Source organism: Triticum aestivum, chromosome 5D (assembly GCF_018294505.1).
Source record: "Triticum aestivum cultivar Chinese Spring chromosome 5D, IWGSC CS RefSeq v2.1, whole genome shotgun sequence".
Classification (NCBI taxonomy): Eukaryota; Viridiplantae; Streptophyta; class Magnoliopsida; order Poales; family Poaceae; genus Triticum; species Triticum aestivum.
Genome location: NC_057808.1, coordinates 223,184,623 through 223,207,617, shown reverse-complemented (window position 1 = coordinate 223,207,617; position 22,995 = coordinate 223,184,623).

Genomic DNA, 22,995 nt, shown 5'->3' with positions numbered 1-22,995 from the left:
GATAGAAGACCGTTCTCTCATGTATACACAACATATCAGCATCTGTCTATGTCTCACTCATGCATGATCATTTGCACATTCACACCTCTCTATGTCTCTATCACACGCACACCGTCTCCACATTGCCCTTCCTCCACAACACACATATGGACACATACACACGTCCTCTCTCAGTCACACACACAAAATCAGTATTAAAAAAACTAGGACGCACCTAAAACGTCCAAATCCAAATAAACATGAACTGGAGCTAAATTCAAATATATGGAAATATGGTAGCGTCAAGAACTTTTCTAGGAAAAAAAGTTGAGTAATATTCGGGGATTGTTTTCACACACATAAAAAGGTTCGGTGGATGTCCTTCGAGCGCGACACGGTGACGCACCATTTGATCGACCGCGCGGCTGCGGTTCATGCGCTTGCATAGGATTCCGTATCATGGTTGTGGTAACTAATATAAGCGCTGCCTCAGTCTAATGTTTACGTGTACTAGTACGGTTTTATTTTAAGTTTGACCAACCCTATATAAAACTAAACTATGCTCCCATACCCGCACTCATCAATATGCTGCCGCCGTTGTGCATGCCGACGCCCGCGTGCTCCGGCCAACCATTTCTCGCCCATCACCACCATGCCACCGCCATCCCTGTGCCATGAAGCCGAAGGCTCGCCCGCTCACGTCGTCTGCAGTCCCTCCTTGCGATGCCGCCGCACTGCCAAGCACGCGAGCAGCTGGTGGAGCCGCGTCTATGCATGCAGCATACAAAGAGGAGGATGAGCGCGTGCTCCAGCACGCCGGCGAGGAGGAACTAGCGTTTCATTGTCGTCTCCGCCCGCGCGGAGGAGGCGCGCGTGGTGGCTGTCGTGGCGAAAGCCGGTCGCACCCGCGCCGAGCCCACAAACCAGGTGCGGACGCGGAATCTACCTTCGAGACCTTGAATGCCACATGGATCCTGCAATCTGAAGGAGCAATTTGGGTCAGTCGACTCTTGTGAGCCGTTGGATGCAACATGGATGGCTAGAAGGGCTTCTTCAACCTCCGAAATTGATGCACTATTCATCTTCTCAGCCCGCCACACGCCTAACTGCCTGCCGCCGCTGCACCGCCCTCCCCTGAACCGCCTGCCACCGCCATGCTCCCCCCACCCCTGCCATCCGTTTAACCCCGAGCACGATCCATTTTTCCGGCGAACTGCATTCCACACCCAACACTCATAAGATAGATCATGGGCACCCTACCACCCTGATGTAGATACTGGGGTAGCTTCTTTGCCGTCTTCTTCCTTCGCTCGATCGAACTTCTTTCACAAATCGACTGACCCAAATTATACTACTAGTATGAACATATTAAGTACAGTAGGAACACGAAGATACGAGCAGTAGTACCAACTGCAAGAAGAACAGTAGTAAGACATAGTACTAGTACTACTGTACGTACTAAAGAGTTCAAATAACGAGAACGAACATAAAGTTCAAATAACGAGAAAGAACATAAACATAGTTCTGCTGGGGGCTCAGCACAACACACCCCTGAAATAAAACTAAGCAACTAGTCCGCTTGACACTGCAGTAGAACCAGCATGAGCGACGGCACTGCCACCTTACTCGGAGTCCGAGTCCACGCCCTCGACTTCGTCCTCATCCCTCTTCCTCTTCCTCTTCGCTGACGCTTCTTTGCTTGAACCGGACACTGGGCTCTGCTTCTTCATCAAACCCTTGTAGATATTTAAACAAAGGTAGGCATCCATTGCTGCGTACAGGATGTGATCTTCATCTATTGTCTTCGACTCACATGCATGATGAAACTCGTGGTGAGGTTTCTTCAGTTTAGCGTACGAAGGATTAATCATGGCTGCTGCCAGGGTCAGCATTGAAGGCTGAGAGGAGGACACCAGGCTTGCCTTCTGGGGATTGAAGGTCTGGCCTACAACGAGGCCTATCTGACCCAGGACATCCCTGTCGTTCCTAAAGTCTATAGTAACGAATTTCACTCTTTCGTCCTTGAGGAAGTTCTTAAAATCCTAGAACTCAATGTCAGCATGGCATATGGTAGACCAAGCACACGTTATGTACGCAAACCTGGATCACGGCGGGCTTCTTCTTCTCTGCCTCCTTTAGAATCTTCTCGCTTTCCAGGACTGTGGTGTACTCAACATCTAGCCCGGCGACCCACTCATACTTTGAACTGTTGAACATGCGTAGGAAGCGAGCAAGGCATGCTTTCACCGTCACAGATCCACGGGTGTAGATGACGATGAACTCATCGCCGATGATGGCTCTAACCTGGTACTCAGCGGCGGCCATGGAGATTTGGGAGGCCATGGATTTTGGAGGAGGGTTAGGAGAAGTTGAACTGGTGTAATATGAAAGGACGGGACGACTGGGAGCGAACTATTGTAAGGTAGAAGACGGGGACGAGTAGGGCGTGTGAACGGCGTGGGGTTGTTGGCTTGCCCGGTGGATAAACAGCTGCAACCCCCCAAGAGTTCTCGAGTACTATGTGGGACCCACTAGATGTCATGTCTACTAGACACATATTGTAGGCCTGACGGTATAGCTTCTGCCTGTTCGCACGGCATGCCGGCGCGTGGATGTAACTTCACTTAATTCCGTCAACCGTCGCGACTCCCACGACCTTCGCCTCCCTCGCGCGGTCGCGCCCTTTGAGACTTCGACCGGCTATAAATGAGCAATTTTTTTGCCTACTCCACATGCATGATACTCCCTCTGGTCCTTTTTACTTCCGTCAACCGTTTGCAAAGTTTTTGACCAAATTTATACTAAAAATATCAATATGTACAATACTGATTATAATGAGTATAAAAACTATGTTTTATAATTAGTATAAAAATAGACATTGTGAATGTTGATAAATTTTTCTATAAGTTTGGTCAAAGTAGAGGTACATTGAGTTCAGACAAAACTTAAATGCACAATGCAGACTAGTTCCTCCGTCCAGGTGCGTGCCATGTCCTATCTAGTCATCACAACAAGGTTAGCTATTAGAGTACTACTACCTCCCTTCTACTCCTAGTTTAAAGGGCTCGATTCAAAATTTTCACCTACTCTTACCAAGATAGAGGCGGTGGAATAGTTTTTGTGGTGGTTTCTAGTGTCTGGACTCCATCTTCAGGAACCTTCGCCGCCGCCGACAAGAATGCAAGGAGATGAACGAGAAAGGAAATGAGGTTGGAATGAGTAGTTCCGTATTTTATACAGTGGCAGAGGTGGGTAAATATCTGCTATACCTCCGGTGGCAAGGCCATGTCTCTATGCACACACATCTCGGTCGTTGGTTCCAAGTAGATTGAAGGCTCATGTTATCCAGAGGCAGACACACCATCACCACCAACTGAGATTTTTATAGGAGTAATAAATATATAGAGTAGAAAATAGAGATAAGAGTCGAGATAGAGAGTAGAGATTAGTCAATATTCTCTTTAGGCTACTCATAGTAGAAAGTATCATATACTAGTATCATGTGCGTGATACTAGTGTACGATACGGGACTACCTTTATAGTGCCATGTATGACACAAAGTAGCATAGTATTTAACATGATACGGTATCTACCTATGTTACTCTAACCCCCCCCCCCCCTCTCTTCTTTAATTCTTTGTCACATCAGCATGTTTGTTATTCCCGTGTGCATGATACCAGCTAGTAAGATACCACATTACCACCACTATGGCCAACCTTAATCATCGCATGCAATAATTTAGTGCACCTTGAAATCTGAACGCCTGCTTGACTCTCCTTCTCCCTCCGGTAGTCCCACCACTCCACCCTGTGTGGAAAAAATATGCATGCATGACTCTCCTCCCCCCGCGCTCGTCCAATCCGTTGTGACCAGCAATATTTCCACCCCTTCCCTCCCCTGTAATTTACTCCAACAAATATGCCCACGTAGCTATTATGTTAATCACGCAACATATCTTACGGGACGCTGCTTCAGTTACTTAACTACAGGTGCATTGGGTCACTAACATGTGGGCCCAATAGGCGTCTGGCCCACATGTCAGTGACGCAACTAGACTTGTAGTTAAGTCAGTGCAGCTCAGTCCATATCTTGCGTAGGTGTGCCATTGCTCGCTATAAATACTGCACCTCCCACAGCATTCGGAAGAACGCTCACGTTCATCGCTATCTCCTCCCCCTCCCTCTCACGACCACCATGACATCGCCCCTCCCAAACCCTAGGCGCCCCTCGCTGCACCGCGCGGACGGTCACGCGTCGCCATTCCATTCCTCGCCGCCACTAGTCGAGGAGGACGCGTCGGCGTTCTGCTCCTCGCCGCGACGCGTCGAGGTGGACGCGTCGGTGTTCCCAATCTCGCCAGCACGCGCGTCGGAGGACACGTCGGCTCCCCGCTACGAGGAGAACGCTGCGCCGCCCGCCGAGCCCCCCAGCCTTGAGGAGCTTTGGAAAGAAATGGATGTCGCCTTGTGGGAGGCTTTGCCTTCGGCAGAGCACGCCAAAATAGAGGCGGAGAAGAAGGTCGAGGAAGAGAAGTGTGCTGTGGGGAAAGCTGCCTGGCAGGCCTATGTCGCGTCCGAGAGAATCAGGCAATTGGCTCTTTGGCAGAAAGCTCGTGCGAGGGCCGTGAGGGTGGCGGAGGACGCCCGTGCCAAAGCCCTGAGTGCAGTCAGGCCCAAGCGCCTCATCTACGCTTGGCGGTACGTGGACCGGGTGCATGCTTCCAGCAAGGAGGAGTACCTATTGGCGCCGGATCACCACACCGGTGAGATCGCGCTCGCCCGCCGGCAAGCTGCCAATCAGCACCTCGTGAGTTGCGAGGCTGAGGAAGAGGTGTTGTGTTGGCGCGCTGGGAAACGGCCGTGCACCAGGGCACTCGTGGCGCGCCGCAAGCGCTCCTGCGAGCGTCGTGGCTTTTATTAGAATATAATTTAGTTTCGTAGGGCGATCTCATTAGTTTTGGGACGCAAATGATAAATCCTGAACGTTCAGGAATTATTACCATCCTTAATTAAGTATGTATAAAAGGAAAAGTTTGGAAACCTTGTGTATCCGTACGCATTTTGTAAGTACGTGCATATAGCACAAACTTTACTATATACTATCGCACCACACGTCTCTCTCTATATATGCTTGTAGACTGTGCTACTCCCTCCGTCCAGGTGAATAAGTCATCTTTGGTTGTGCACCGTGACCAAGAAGGAGGGAAGACTTATACACCTAGACGGAGGGAGTGCTACTATTGCTTATGTACGTGCAAATGCACGTTTTAACATTACAATGTGGTTTTTGTAAAAGTAGAAAAACAACACTAGTCAAGCTTGTGAAACGATTCAATGCAAAAATGCTCCTTTGATTGTTTACTTTTGGCTTCCATCTCTGTGGTTATTTCTCTATCGTACTTTATATGGAGTATCTCACTGGTCGGGAAGGCATGCAAATAACCGCTTCCTACACCCTGTATCAAAAATTTTGCCTAACAAGTTGTGCTGTGTTGGAATTCCAACTTGAGTACTACTACTAGGAGTACCAGGGGCTAGTTCTTTTAGGCTTGTAGATTAGTAATCCCATAACTACTACCTCCGTCTTAGTTTATTGGTCCCCATTGTAATCTGTGTCAAATTTTGACCATAAATTTAACTAATGAAATATTTGTGCATGTCACATGCACTAACATTTTATCAGTTAAATCTTTGGTCAAAATTTAGCACAAATTACAATGGTGACAAATAAACCAGGACGGAGGTACTAGTAGTAGTTTAGAAGCCCAAATAAATGAGTGAGGCGCCTTAATGTTACTCTCCACTGTGACTAGTCTTATGGGAAAAGCTGGGGAAGAGATGGCTTACTTTTTAAGCCGCCAAAAGAACTGGCCCTAGGAGTAGTAGCTAGGGATACTAGGAGTAGTAGCTAGGGATCGAGTGTGAGAGATGAACCGGAGAAAGTAAATGCAGAGAGATGAAATGCAAAAAAGACGAAGGGATGTGATGGTTGCTTGTCTCATTATTTTACCGAGCCACTTATTACTGGGAGTGGTTGGGTTTTTTGATATGATGCATTTACTGCCGCGCCACGAGCGGGGTGAGACTCCCGTGCAGCGCCACCCTCTACAGTAGTACTACATCAGTCGTGGTTTATTACTCCCCCATTGAATTTGACTGAAGATTTAACTCACAAAATGTTAGTGCATGTCAACAAAAACTATATCGTTGGATTCGTACTTGGACATGGTTTTCAATGATATAATTTTAGGTGACATGCATGAGCATTTATCATACTATATATAATGTTAGTTAAATTTTTGGTCGTACTAATCTATAGTAAGGTGCTCGTGCGTTGCACGGAACAGTGAAATGCATTGATCGGGGAGTTGTTTATTTTGACAAAGGATGTGGGGGTCATCTAATGTGTAACGGGTATCGATGGGTTTCTTCGGATATTATTTGATCTCTAGAGCTCGCAAACATCCAGGTGAAATAGATAAAAGGTATCTTTTGCAAACAAAAGCGTTCAACTGTTCAACCTGCATCCAAAACTTGTGAAGAAATAACACTTATTGTGCTTTGCAAGAAATGATCTTTAAGAATTAGTTTTTGAGTATCGATTGTTATACATGTTGGCTACAGATGACATGGCACTTTCTTATAGTCAACAGTTGGCTATACTATTAAGTATTAACCATGCTCTTATACACCTAGACGGAGAGATTAAATCAGGATGATTTGGAAGGGGCAGAGGAGATGTAAGAAATGGTTCATCATAAGTCTTTCACCAGCACTGTAGTAAAAATTCTCAGTTAATCTCATAAATGGCAAGCGAGAACTCTAATGGAGCAAAAGCATACATGGAAGATTCTAGACTAAACCATAAATGGATAAACTTTTATTCAAGCGCGATACTATAATAGAGCAAGATCATGCATGGAAGGTTCTATACTATACAAATAAGAAGCCTCCACATGCTTAGACAGCGGATTACATTGAGCGAAGACTAATGATCATCATTTAGCTTGGTAATGCATATGTCTAGGTGAACCTCCTTGGAGTCCCCGTGCACCATGTTGGGGGGAAATCATACCATGCGTCTTCCATGTCCACATCGGCAGGAAGGTCCCAGCTCGGCACAGTCCTAGTCAGCGTCATGGAGCGGGTGTGGGTGCCCACGTACCTCTGAGGGGCAGTAACAGTGAGCACGCACCTGTGCATCGGCCTCGTGTTAGTGTCAGCGTCAGTGGCGTCGCCCCTGACGCACACTAGAGAGATGGGGCGGCGGCCTACACGGGCCTCGCCGGTGCCCACGATCAAGAGGAAGACGATGTCGTCGTCCTCCGAGACTAGCAGGCGGTGGTGATCCTCCAGCGACTCCGGCACGGCGAATGGGTAGCATGTCTCGTACTTGATGTTCTCCGCCAAGGGCCAGTAGTGATCGCCGGACGCCTGCATGAGGTGATGCACGAGGTCCGCCGGCGAGCCCCAAAACGGCATCGGGCACTCATAGCAGTAGACGAAGGGCTCCTTGGACTCATCGACCAGGACGTCCATGAAACGGGAGTGGCTGTAGGGGACGTTGAGCCAGTTGCATATATGAGCAAGTTACTGCGAGATTTAGTCCAAATAAGCACAAAATAAATCATGATGGCTATAACAGAGATTAAACTAATCATGTGGACTAGCATAGTAGATGAACAGATCGAATCTAGGACACAGACTAGAAACATGAATTCTACCATGATTTCGAAGAGGAAGGACATAAACACATACGGTGCAACGGGAGCAGCACCGTTGGCGTTGAGGTTGTTGCCCATGTCATTGAGGAAGAGGTTGCCAAGGTCGGGGAAGAAGTCATCGTCGGTGAAGTCGTCGCTGCCAGCAGTCGCGAGAGTGCGCTCCCCAAATTTCAACAGCGCCCGCCGAATGGAGCACGGGAGGGAGTGGCTGTAGGGGACATTGCGGCCGCCGAATGGAGCGCAGGAGTAGCACACGAAGCAGTAGATGGTGCTCCTCCCTAGTCTCTATCTCTACTCTTATCTCTATCTCTACTACTCTTCTTTCTTTTTTATAATATACTAGTAGCTGTCAAATTGAATAGTCCTGCGCCGCCTGCTGCACGCCCGGATGAACACGCCTCCTCGCCTCCATCAAACGCCTCCGTTAAACCCGCATGCAAACCGAGAAACCTACTCCGGCCCGCGGGAGGAAATTTGTCAGTTGCCTTTGGAGAATAATAGAGTCACGTCCAATCCATTTGAGTTAATTGCGTGTATGATTATCCCTCTATAAAAAGTTAATTGCATCCTTAATCTTGTATTCTAAGTACTCTGTGGGTTCCACTGTCAGTACAGTGTACATGACTTGCAGGCTGGCTACAGATTCGTACAGAAAGTTAAAAAGAAACAAATCGATCCTTAATCTTGTATTCTAAGTACTCTGTGGGTTCCACTCTGAGTACAATAGCGAAAGAAGTATATATTAAAAATATAAAAAGCTAAAATTTAGGACAGAATTCGAACTTAGGTCATCGCGCTGCGAGCATCCGGCCCGGACCAGTACACCAGGTGTTCGTTGCGGACGATGCAAGAGATAAACCTTTATAGCAATGAGCCCATCCGTTGCAACGAATCCAAAGTAGAATAATACATATTCACAAATTTGAAAGAAAATAGTTTAGTTTTGATATACATATCACTAAAAATATCTTATGTTTCACTCCAAATATATTATTTGGGCTGTTTTGATGAGGCAAGGGAGGAATGTGGTTGGTTTCAAGATACTAAGGGGTTTTGTGTAAACTGGAGCAGAGAAGTGGGAATTGTTGCAAAAGGCCACAACTTACATCACAGTCGTTAGATGCAGATCTAATGGTCAGAAATGGCGCATGGTAGACACACCATCATCACCAACTGAGTCTTTTATAGGAGTAGGAGTAGAGAAAAAACCGAGTTGGTGATGATGGTGTGCCTGCCATCTTATAGTATATACCGTCCGATCTATATTTGATGGATAGAAAGCAAACTATGATAATTTTACAAAAGCTACCCGCACCTCTCTCCACATTTACAAATAAGGCCTTGCCTCGTTCATCCTTATCTCCCACAACCTCATTGCTGAGCAATTAAAAAAGGAAGTCTTTGGAACAATCTGGCATGGTGGCCGCTGCCAGCGCCGTCCATCCCCATGCCTTCGCCCAGTCCGACCACCAGTCACCACCACGCCCCACTCCTCCTCAACTTATCTATCATCTTTCTCGATATATCATTTTTTCGATGAAATGGTTGAGATACCATTTTTTGATAAAATTCTCGAGATATCATTAGTTTTTACACATGGGATTACTCCTCCATGGGTCAATCACAACAGGTGTTTTGTAAAAAAATGCATCTTTATGTTCCGTGCAATGCATGTGCATCTTGCTAGTTTTTTTTGCATATAATTCCAAACACCACGTAGACATGGTCTTTGACCATTTTACAACTATGTTAGTATCATTGTTAGTGGTCAGCCGGTGCAAGTTATAGCCCCGGGTGTTTTCACCTTTTTTAGTAATGATATCTAGCGATTGTTCGCCACGAGCTCAATCCTGGCGAATCCCACGTAATCGTCGGATTTCCATCTGACGGTGGCTTGTTTTTAAGCCATAGTATTTGACAAAACCGCCACCCTTACACACGTACTGTAACTGCGTCGCGGGAGTTTGCAACTGCCATGTCTGCCAGCGAACGTTTGCTGGGGATTGGAGTTAGCACCGATGGCGGTTTGTAGTCGTTCCACACTCGGGCATTGAAGTTTGTAACTATTTTTTGATTAGAATATACTAATCCTTCGGTGCTAGTAGTAGAGCAGAGTCCTACTCCACTACTACTCTACTCAAGCAAGTTAGGGTATAGTAGTAGGTACTGTAGGGAGTACCAGTACTGTGATCACTCAAGCAAGTTGTCTGGCATCGATATGACCCTACGCTGCTGGTATGTGTCTCGTAAGTCAAGCGGCATGCTGTAGTCATCATCACCTGTCCACTTCCCGCAGCACATATTCGCTTCTCCATCTTTGTCCGCACATAATCGTCCAATCTTCCATCCCCGCTAAGGCGCCTCCCCCCCTCTTCCGAAACCCAAGCACTAACAATGGCAGAACCGAGCAGCGTCCGCCGAAAGAGTGGCTGGAATTCGCTCCCCATAGAGGTAATCAAGCTCATTGTTTTGCGTGTGGACAATCTCAGTACCATGTCGCTCGTCGTGTGCTAGTTGGGGCTGTACCGTTTACTCAAAGCCCTCAGGCTGGAGCTTTTTAAGCCAGCTCCTTGCTTGCTGATGCCGCCTGATCTTTAGAAACGACATGTCACGCAGCATAACAACCGTAGGGTGGCGAGCATCAACCCCCTTGACTGCGATCTGATCCCTGTCACCCTCAACTACATTAACGGTATGTACTAGGTCGGCATGAACATGTCTTGGATGGTGCTCGTCGACGGTCGCGGTAGCTGGATGCTCATGGAGGTCTACACCTGGTGATTGATCCCCATTCCTTCGATTAACACTGCACTACTTTGGCACCGCGGCCCAGAATACTCGGAGTCTTATAGTAGCCAACATGATACCAAGTTTGATTTGCTCAAGGTTTTAATCTGCCAAGTGCCCACAAGATCTGCGAATTATAAAGACTTCGGGTTAATTGCGTTCTTCAACCGCGGTCTCGCCTATTTGACAGGTCACTGCGGTAAGTGGATAAATCTGCATGTCCATCGCAGGATCATACATCCTCCATGGTTCTCTGATGCCATTGAACACAAGGGCTTCATTTACGTTGTCGACTCCTTCTATGGCTAGATGTATTGCTGGCCTACTCCAGTCATCGCTACAAACGGCTGTTACAGCAGTATGTTACTTTCCTATGATATCATGATGGCTTGCTTATATTACTGTCAACATTTACTGAAAAAATATTCATGCTCATAACATGTTGTTCTTAAGATTGACTACATTAAGAGCCCTTTTTATTTGATTCCAACTTGATATGATGTTGTAGGCCGCCTGGTGTCCCTACCCTTCCTAATCACATAACCTTTCAAAGAAAAGTGGCATGGCAGTTGCAGGTGGTTCCTGGCTCGATCAGACGACGGCGAACGATTGATGATCGTTCGCACGTACCGGATGTGTTGTTTCGCGGAATACAATCACAGTCACTGCAAGGTCTTTGAGCAGGATCCCAGCTTCTCTGGGCCTTCGGGAATTTTTGACTGGAGGCTGGTAAGTAGCCTTGGTACACGCTCTTTGTTTCTCGGACTGAATTATCCGATTAACCAGGAGATAACCGACGGCAAGGATCATGATGGCAGCGCGGTTTCGTTCACCAGGCAAAACTATGTGTACACAGTGTACCATGCGTCTCTGCATGCACCATACCCTGATATGTGTCGCCACGCTCTGCAGCCCAAAGTAGGAGAGAGGATTGCAAGTATCAGACTTCGACCTGCTGGCTGGAGTTTCCCCCGTCAGGAACCCATCTGGTTCAAGCCATCAACCAATCTCTGCAGCTTAATAACAAGTAACGTCTAACTGAGCTAGTTAGTTAGATGCGTACACTTGGTGTAGTACGATCTTTATTTAGTTTGATGCATACACTTGTTCTTTTTTGGTAGCCCTTTTGTAATGATGGCTGATGTTTGGTTTGGAACAGAGAGCTACGTCTTTACTCTTCTGGCCTGCTTACTACTTTTGTTGCACCCCAGCCCTGGTTGCTGCTTCTGTTGTTTCCAATGTACAATCAGTAGTATATTTCGTCTGTTGGTTGAATAAATGTGTTGTTAGAACGACAAACACAATGTTTTGGAAGTCGTTGCACGGTCTGGTCCTTTAGTGCCCCGTACCGTACGTAGCACATACTATTTTTGGTATGGAACACATTTTCCACTTGTTGATAACATGCAGCCCACTGATGAAGGCCCAATAGAGGAGCCCATAATTCACTGGAAGGGAGGCTCTCACATGAATCCGGCCAGGTACATGCTCATGGTCCCCTAAACATAAATAAGTAAATAAATAAATAAAGCTAAATGCTCATGCACCAGTTCTTTAAATTCACGATTTAACAGGAGGATATTATTTCCTATGATAGTGTCATTACATTCAGTCGATATTATTCTTAGGCAAAGATAGCGACCAATCTTCTTTCTCCCACCATTTTCTTCCTGCAACCAGCGGACCCATGCAAATCGTAGTCAACGTCGTATATAGTTCCGGTCCATTGTTATTTTTCAATTAGAATGTCCAACCCAGTCCAGCATATTGGCGACAACACTTTATCCTCCTCCTTGGTGCGCTCGCCGCGGCGCCGCCGTCCGGCCCTGTCAACATAGTGAATCGAGAGAGGACTGTAGTTGTGAGTATGACAGTACGGACCCACCAGGTCCACTCCCGAACACAAGCAAGCGCCTCTTTTACTACTCAGATGCACCCCTCGTTTTTTTACTCTAATCCACCCTGCAGATATCTGGGACCCACATCATTTTCAACGTATAGTTAATTAACGATAGAATTGCACAATTTTTTTTTTGAGGATTTGTTCAGAGGAGCAGGCTATAAACTGGGTTGTGCGGTCTCTGTGGCCCGTCTAATAACATGACCAGCCCAGCAGTTTTTTCTTTGGGAAAATAGGTAGCCCACTATTTCTTTTTGAAGAATACCCAAGCTAGGCCTATTTGTTTTCTCCGACTTACTGGGCTGCAAATCTTTCAAGACGAGGAGGGATGCATTCCGGCCAGGCTAAAGAGTATGGTCAGTATCTGTTAAAAGTAATATCAAAGGGGTTGAAAATCCTAAAAAAATTATAGCAAATGGGAAATTAGTTTCTTTTTTTGTTTTTGTTCTTCATTGATATTTTATATTTCATTGGATTTTAACATGACATAGTACTAATTTATTTTTAAATTTTTTTAGTATGGCTACTAATTTTTAGATTAAGAATATTTCTTCCCAGCAAAAATTTGCAAATTTTCAAAATTTCGCACATTTTTAGTTCAATTTTTTAACCCTGGTACTGACCAAAAAATGGGCAACAATTCTAAAAATGGAAAATAGGCAGTAATAAATTCCATATGAATTAGAAAATGAGTAAAAATTATAAAAATAATAGCAAATGGGTTGTACACGCCACAGATTTTGAGGCTGACTTGTTAACGCAAGGTTTTGTCAGTAAACACACGATTCTAGCAGCAGCGACTATTGGATGTCCATCCAACGGCCGACGTGCTTCTTCAATCTCTGATCTTCCTACTCCAGCCGCCTAAACCAGCGCCGGCGGGACTGCCTGCTCCCTCCTCTTGTGGCCCGCTATGCTGCCGCGCAGGCTTCACCGGCCCACCCTACTCCCTCCGTTGGCCTGGCCGCACGCAATCAACTGCCTCCTTATTGCGCAAAAAAATGATTCCTCCCACTGACATATGGGGCGCACCGGTTCGGAGGCTGACCTATGGGCCTACTAAGTTGACGCGTACGCAGGGCTTTGTCAACTTAGTCAACAAACGATTCTAGCAGCAGTGACCATTGGATTTGAATCAAACGGTCCTGCTGCTTCTTCAATCGCTGCTCTTTTTGCACCAGCCGCCCAAACCAGCGCCGGCGAGACCGCCTGCTCCTGCCTCCAGTGGCCGCCTGTGCTGCCGTTGAGGCCTCACCGCCCCCTACTACTCCCATCGCTGGCCAGGCCTCGCGGCGACGGCAGCCTCACACCGCAGCCGAACCAGTGAACCCTCGTAGTCCTCTCCGCGTGGGCATCCACTGCCGCGTCTTCCCCGGCTTCGCGTCGTCCCCTTCCTAGGCCTCGCCGTCGTCCACCGCCTTGGTGCTCTCGGTGCGGCGTGGTCAATGTGGTCAACGAATAACTTCCATCGAAAGAGTATTATACGTGGAGAGGCTGACAGCTGGGTCCACGGCCGCAGCAAGGAAGTGCCTCCTTATTACGCGGAAAATAATGATTCCTCCACCTGACAGCAGGGACCCACCAGACGGGCCACCGCATTTCGCAAAAAAACATTTCCCCCTGACTGCTGGGACCCACCAGCTACATTTTCGCACGCAAGAAAGTGCGTCCATATTACGGGCAAAAAAATGTTTCCCCCCTGACTGCTGGGACCCACCAGCTACATCTTCGCACGCAAGGAAGTGTCTGATAGTCGGGACCCACCCGGTCGAAGCGTACGTAACGTTGTCATTCTGGTCGCGAACGTGTACGTACATACTGGTCGATCGGTCTGTCTGTAGGCTGCAGCGATGAACCGTGGCCGTGTAAGGAAGGGCACGTGTCGTAGTAGAGGCACGCATGTGTCGTAGTAGAGGCGCGCACGTAACATGTCATGCAGTCCCGTTAATATCGTGTACACGTACGTACAGCGGCCAGGGTGCAAGAAAGTAAACACAGCCATGTACGTACATACGGGCGGGGTCTTGAACGCCTACTCGCACATACATAGGGCCAGGGCTCGTGTACATGGCTGGGTCAGAATGGAGAAACTGCTTCATCGTGTTCATGGGGAGGCAACGGAATGCGTTGTGTTCATCGGGAGGCAATGGAATACGTCGTGTTCATCGGGTGCCAACGGGCTTGGACGGAATAACCGATCTAAACAAGGCCTGGTGTACCGCAGAACGGAGGAAACGGCCTTGTGTTCGACCGGCCACGGTCGAAACGGGATCATGTTCATCTGGAGGGGTCTGGCATACCGCAAAACGGAGGAAACGGATTTCTCTTGGACCTCCTACGGTCGAAACGGGGTCCTATTGATCGGGAGGGGTGTGGCGTACCGCAAAACGGAGGAAACGGACTTGTGTTGGAGCGCTACGGTCGAAACGGGGGTCCTATTCATCGGGAGGGGTGTGGCGTACCGCAAAACGGGACTCCACGGGATACTGTTCATCTCCACCGTCGACCTCCTCCAGCCTCCACGGGCTACTGTTCATCCACCGTCGACCTCCTCCAGCCTCCACCTGTGATTGTTCATCCACGGGCTCCTGTTCATCCAGCCTCCACCACTCCTCCACCGGCTACTGTTCAACCAGCCCTCTCCATGGGGTCCTGTTCAACCACCCCTCCACGGGCTACTGTTCATCCAGCCCTCCACCGGCTACTGTTCAACCAGCCCTCCACGGGTCCTGTTCATCCAGCCCTCCACGGGGTCCTGTTCATCCACCCCCAACCGGCTCGATCGGGGTCCTGTTCATCCAGCGGCAACGGCCTCTACTACCACGGGGTCCTGTTCATCCAACCCCCCACCGAGAACTGTTCATCCAAACCCCCAACAACGCTCACTGTTCATCAAGAGGCAGTATCGATCGGCTTCAGTTAGCAGCAGTAGCGAAGGAATCACCCGGGTTGAGTTAACAACAAAGGGTCGATCGGGGTTCAGTAACGTAGCTAGTGCAATCACTCGGGTTCAATTAGAGCCCAACGCCTCGCTTGGGTTCAGTTAGAGCGCAACGCCTCGCACATACGTGCGTACGTGTACGAGAGAAACACACAAACCTCTGTGCATCGCTCGGCCCCGACCACCCACCGTAACCGGGAACTCCCCGATATTTTCCTCGCCCTCACTTCTACCATGGTTTTTTCCGTCATGGACGGGCCAAAGAATGTCATGTAGCTGCGTCTCTGGCCCGCCCAGGACGAAAAACCCATTTTCTGTCATGAATTTTTGTCATAGAAGTAGGAGCCCACCACATCTATGATGATACCGGGTTTTATCACAATTATCGTCATAGAAGTGTCATAAGCATGAAAGAAAAAAATTCGTTCAGCCCAAAATGTCACGGATGTGTCTTTTTTTTGTAGTGAATGGGGTGTACGTTATGAATCTTGATGATAATATTAAACATACTTAACATTGTCGCTAAGTGTCACAAGACTAAAAGAATACCACACCCTTTTGGATTGGGGAAGATCTACATATAAAGACCCCATCTCTACTAGAGTTTTGGGAAGAACAGTGCATATTTGTCTCTTTATTGTTTATGGATCTTGAGGTGTATCTTACATTGGATGAGATTAGAGTAAACATGTGATGTAAAACTTGTTCTTCCGAGTCCCTCTTCTACTCTTAAGATTTGCCTCAAATCCACCTCCATTCATGAACATCGATGCAATCCTAGGGTTTGCCCTACATCACTACGCCAGCCTTTTGTTGGTGCAATGAAGTAGGTATGCTCATTCCAAATGTGTGGTTCTTTAGCCAAATTTAAAATAACCATTCATGGCTATAGTAGATCTTATTTTGTTTTCTATTTTGTAGATGAGTTTGCTAGGGACTAGAGAAATAAGATTCGGATACAAATGTGGTATGGTGAAAGACAAGTAATAATAAACAACTTTTTTACAAAATTAAAAAAATCCCAGTAAAATATTTATTTATAGAACCATAAAAACAATGAATGAATAGGTGAGCTAGTAGCACACTCATCTTTAGAAACTTTGAACACATGAAAATCAAGAAATACATGAGCTAAATAGGGATGGAAATGGGTACCCATTACCCACGTACCCGACGGGGAAAACCCCATTAGGGTAAGGGTATGAGACAAAAAGTTACCCATGGGTATATAAACAGGGAAATCTCAAACTCATCGGGTAGAGCAGGTACGGGTATGGGATAGTATGACCCATACCCGCATACCCATGTATCCATATAAAATCTCACAATCATGGCATTATTACCTCTATACTTTGTCTTGTTTTCTAAACTTAAAAGTATGACTAATTGATTGTTGTTGTTTATGACTATGTATTGTTGCTTATGAGAAAGTGATGCTGTTTATGATGTGCTCTTGTTCATTATCAACGGTATATGATGTGCCCTCTTTTATAAGTATATGCTCATGTTATGATCTGTTGTTGTGTATAAATTACGATTATATGTTGTTGTCTATGACTATGTGCTGCACGAATTGATGCTTTGCAAACGTGGTTATTTTTACACGCGAGTGCCCGTTTACCCTGCCGGTGACGGGTATGGGAAAAAATTATACCCGTTGGCGGGTATGGGTATGGGAGATGGTTAAGCTCAAGGGAGTAGAGTAAGGGTATGTGGTGGCTCCACCTTTACCCAAACCCGATGGGTGCCATCCCTAGAGCTAAATCAACCATCTCCTCATGTTCCCACAAGAAAAAGAACTAATCGAGAAAAATTATGCCCCACACGCTTCCCAACACTTCAAACGAGACAACCGGTCGAGCCTTCTTATCTTCCATAGCTGGACCCCCCATCCGCTCCCAAGTTTTGTTTCTCTTTTTGTATGTATCTCTTTCACCATATCTTTCCAATCCCCACCACCATGCCTATCATCAGATCTCTTCCAACATATAGATTTCATCGCCTCACACCACTCTAAACATGGCCGCCGCCGAATCCATGCCCCTTCTTAGCCGCATCCATCGGCCTCCCCACATTTGATGACACTAATTTGCTTATGTCGTCACAGATCTCACGAGGCATGCATGGATCTGGGTTCTAGGTTTCTTCGATACGGGTGTCAATTGCTAGCCCTATCCTATATCTACGACACCCTTTTACCGATACAATGAAGTAGGTATGTTCTTACCAGATCTATGGTTCCAAATTTGAAATTACGATTGTAGTTATAATTAGTTTTCTTTTGTGGATCTGGTTGTTTTAGGAAAATTAAAATACATACTTTTGACAAATATTAATTTTCTTATGTGGATAGCAAGTTCTTTTGTTAGAAATATATGGTTTTGTTAGCCTCATATGAAAGTTGGTACGTTTTTGTGCACCATACTAAATTTTGAGGTGATTCAGAATAGTAAGTTTTTCTGCAAATTCTCAATGTCCTACACGGAGTTCCGAACTCTTCAAACCAGACAACATGTCCAGTCTTATCGTTTATAGTTGGACCCCTCCCACCCACTTTTTTTGCATCTTTGTCTTCTGCCATCTCTTTCCAATCCCCTCTTTCATCCCTATCGCGAAAGCGGCGCAAACCTCCAGATCTCGTCGCTTTCCACCAATCTAAACACGGCCACCACCGAATCCATGTCCCTTCTCACACGCATCCATCGGCCTTCCTACATCTAGCGACACTAACTTGCTTATGTCGTCAGAGATCTCACAAGGTGTGCACAGATATGGCTTCTAGGTTTCTTTGACACGGGTGTTGATTGTGCTAGCCCTATCCTTTATCTATGTTACCCTTTTGTCTGTGCAAGGAAGTAGGTGAATTCTTACCAGATCCGTGGTTCTGTAGCAAATTTTAAACAACCATAGATAGTTATATTAGTTTTTCTTGTGTGTATGTGGTTGTTTTAGTAAAACCTAAAATATGTAGTTTTGATAGTATTTTATTTTTATTATATGGAGGGAAATTTATTTTGTTAGAAATATATGGTTTTGTTAGCCTCAAAAAAAAATTGGTATGTTTTGTGTAGCATACTAAATTTTGAGGCGATCCAAAACAATAAGTTTTGAGCAATCTCCCCAATTTTTGTTTCTTTTTCGCATCTTTCTCTATTACAATCCCCGTCGTCATCCATATCACGGAAGCAACGCCAACCTGTAGATTTCGTTGGCTTCCACCACTCTAAACATGGGCGCCGCCGACTCTATGTCCCTTCTCAGCCGCATTCCTCGGCCTCCCCGCATCTCGCGACGCTAATTTCCGTATGTCGTCATAGATCTCACAAGGCGTGCATGGATCTGGTTTCTAGGTTTCTTGGATATGGGTGCCGATTGTGCTAGCCATGTCGCTATCTGTGTCATCCTTTTTGCCGATGCAATGAAGTAGGTAAGTTCTTACCAGATATGTGGTTCTTTAGCCAAATTAAAATAACCATCGATAGTTATATTAGCTTTTTGTTTGGATGTGGTTGTTCTACAAACACTTAAACTACGCACTTCTGATAGTGTATTGCTTTTATTATGTGGATGGCGATTTCTTTTGTAAGAAATACATGGTTTTGTTAGCCTCAGACAAAAGTTGGTATGTTTTTGTGCAGCATACTAAATCTTTAGGCGGTCCAGAACAGTAAGTTTTCGAGCAAATCCTCATTGTCCCACACACTTCAAATGAGACAATCGGTCCAGCCTTCTTACCTATTATAGTTGGACCCCTCCCACCCCAATTTTTTTGCATTTTTCTTTATTACCATCTCTTTACAATCGCTACTGTCATCCATATCACGGAAGTGGTGCCAACCTATAGATTTTGTCACCTTCCACCACTCTAAACATGGGCACCGCTGACATGTCCCTTTCAGCCGCATTGATCAGCCTCCCCACATCTGTCGATGCTAATTTGCATATGTCATGACAGATTGTACAAGGCGTGCACAGATTTGGTTTCTAGGTTTCTTTGACACGAGTGCCAATTATGCTAGCCTTGTCCTCTATATATGTCATCCTTTCGCAGATGCAATGAAGTACGTAAGCTCTAACTAGATTTGTGGTTCTTTAGAAAAATTTGAAATAACCATTGATGGTTATATTAGTTCTTGTTTTGTGGATGTGGTTGTTTTGGGAAAACTTAATATACACAGCTTTGAGAGTACACTATTTTCTATTGTGTATGGCGACTTCTTTTATTAGAATATATGATTTTGTTAGCCTCAGACTAAAGTTGGTATGTTTTTTGCAACATACTAAACTTTGAGGTGTTCCAGAATAGTGGAGCAAATTCTCATTCTCCCACACACACTTCCGAACACTCAAACGAGACAACTAGCCCAGCCTTCTTATGTTTTATAGTTGGACCCTCCCTCCCGATCATAGTTTTCAATATCTTTTTGTATGTTTCTCTTTTACCATCTATTTTCAATCCCCACCACCACCCCTATCATGAGAGCGCTGCCAACCTATAGATTTCTCTGCCTTCCACCATTCTAAACACGGGCACCACCGAATCCATGTCCCTTATTAGCCGCATCCACCAGGCTCCCCACATTTGGTGATGCTAATTTGCTTATGCTGTCACGGATCTCACGAGGCGTGCACGGATCTGGTTTCCAGGTTTCTTTGATACGCCGATTGTGCTTGCCCTATCCTCTATCTATGTCATCCTTTTGTCGATGCAATTAACTAGGTATGTTCTTATCAGATCCATGGTTCTTTAGCCAACTTTGAAATAACCATTGATATTTGTATCAATTTTTCTTTTGTGGATGTGGTCATTTTAGGAGAAATTAAAATACATACTTTTGATGGTGATTTCTTTTTACAAAATATATGGTTTTGTTAGCCTTGGACAAAATTTGGCACATTTCTGTGCAGTATACAAAATTTTGAGGTGATCTAGAACAGTAAGTTTTTGAGAAAATTTGCATTGTTCTACACACACTTCCCAACACTTCAAGTGAGACAACCGGTCCATCTTTCTTATCTTTTATAGTTCGATCCCTGCCACCCCAAGTTTTGTTTCTTTTATTGCATCTTTCTCTCTTACCATCTCTTTTCAATCCCTATCGTGATCCCTATAACAAAAGTGGCGCCAACCTGTAGATCACCACTCAAAACATGTACGCCGCCGACTCCATTTCCCTTCTCATCCACGTCCATCGGCCTCCCCACATCTGGTGATGCTAATTTTCTTGTGTCGTCACAATCTCACAAGGCGTGCACGGATCTAGTTTCTATATTTCTTTGATACGGTCCCGATTGTGCTAGCCCTATCCTTTATCTATGTCATCCTCCTGTCGATTCAATGATGTAGGTAAGTTCTTACCAGATCTGTGGTTCTTTAGCCAAATTTGAAATAACCATTGATTGATATATTAATTTTACTTTTGTGGATGTGGTAATTTCAGGAAAACTTAAAATACGTAGTTTTGATAGTATATTGTTTTTCTAATGTGGATGGCGATTTATTGTGTTATAAATATGTGGTCTTGTTAGCCTCACACTGGTATTTTTCTTCAACATATAAAAATTTGAGGTTATCCATAATAGTAAGTTTTTGACCAAATTCTTATTGTCCCACACATACTTCCCAACACTTCAAACAAGACAACCATTCCAGCCTTCTTATCTTTTATAGTTGTACCCCTCCCACCCTAAGTTTTGTTTCTTTTTTGCATCTTTCTATCTTACCATATCTTACCAATCTCCACCTTCATCCCAATCGCGAAAGTGGTGTCAACCTGTAGATTTTGTTGCCTTCCACCACTCTAGACATAGGCGGTGCCGACTCCATGTCCCTTCTCAGCCGCATCCATCGGCCTCCCCACACCTGGCGAGGTTAATTTTTTATGCCATCATAGATCTCACAAGGCATGCATGGATCTGGTATGTAGGTTTCTTTGCAACATGTGGTGATTGTCCTAGGGCTATCCTCTATCTATGTCACCCTTTTGCCAATGCAATGAAGTAGGTAAGTTCGTACCATATATGTGGTTCTTTAACCAAATATGAAATGCCCATTGATAGTTATATTAGTATTTACTTTTTAGAAATTTATTTCGAAAAAGAACTAATAATCCTTAAAAAAATAGTTTATAGATATGGTTGTTTTAGAAAAACTTAAAATACGTAGTGTTGATAGTATATTGTTTTTCTTATGTGGATGGCGACTTCCTTTATTAGAAATATATGGTTTTGTTAGCCTCCGAAGATTTGTGTAGCATGCTAATTTTGAGTCAATCGAGAACTACAAGTTTTCGAGCAAATTCTCATTGTCCCACACACACTTCACAACACTTCAAACTAGACAACCGGTCCGGCCTTCTTATCTTTTATAGTTTGTCTCCTCCCACCACGAGTGTTATTTCTTTTTTGCATCTTTCTCTCTTACCATCTCTTTCTAATCTCCACCATCATCCATATCAGAAAATGAGGGCCACCCTATAATTATGTCGCCTTCCACCACTCTAAACATGGGTGCCGCCAACTCCATTTCCCTTCTCAGCCGCATCCATCAGCCTTCTCACATCTGGTGATGCTAATTTGAGTATGTCATCACAAATATCACAAGACGTGCACGAATCCGGTTTCTTTGATACGGATGCCGATTGTGCTTGCCTTATCCTCTGTCTATGTCCTCCTTTTGCCGATGCAATGAAGTAGGTATGTTCTTATCAAATCCGTGGTTCTTTAGTCAAATTTGAAATAATGTTTGATGTTATGTTAATTCTTCTTTTGTGGTTGTGGTTGATGGAAAACTTAAAACACGTAGTTTTGTGGTTTTGATAGCATATTGTTTTTCTTATGTCGATGGCGATTTCTTTTGTTAGAAATATATGGTCTTGTTAGCCTCGGACTAAAGTTGGTATGTATTTCTGTAACATACTAAATTTTGATGCTATATAGATAGTAAGTTTTCGAGCAAATTCTCATTGTCCCACACACACTTCCCAACACTTCAAACGAGACAACAGGCCCAACCTTATTATCTTTTATAGTTGGACCCCACCCCAAGTTTTGTTTCTGCTTTTTCATCTTTCTCTCTTACCATATCTTTCCAATCCTCGCCATCATCCCTATCATGAAAGCGGCACCAACCTGTAGATTTCATTGCCTTCCACCACTCTAAACATCGGTGTCACCCTTCTCAGTCGCATCCATCGGCATCCCCGCATCTAACGACGCTAATTTTCTTATGTCGTCGCAAATCTCACAAGGCGTGCACGGATCTGATTTCTAGGTTTCTTTGATACGGGTGTTGATTGTGCTAGCCCTATCCTCTATTTATGCCACCATTTTATCAATGCAATGTAGTAGGTAAGTTCGTAGTAGATCCTTGGTTATGTAGCCAAATTCGAAATAACCATTGATAATTATGATAGTTTTTCTTTTCTGGATGTGGTTGTTTTAGGATAACTTTAAATATGTAGTTTTGATAGTATATTTTTTATGTGGATGTTGATTTCTTTTGTTACAAATATATGGTTTTCTTAGCTCGGACGAAAGTTGGTACATTTTTGTGCAGCATACTTAATTTTTAGGTGATTCAGAACAAGTTTTCGAGCAAATTCTCATTGTCCCACACACACTTCCTAACACTTCAAACGAGACAACCGGTCCAACCTTCTTATC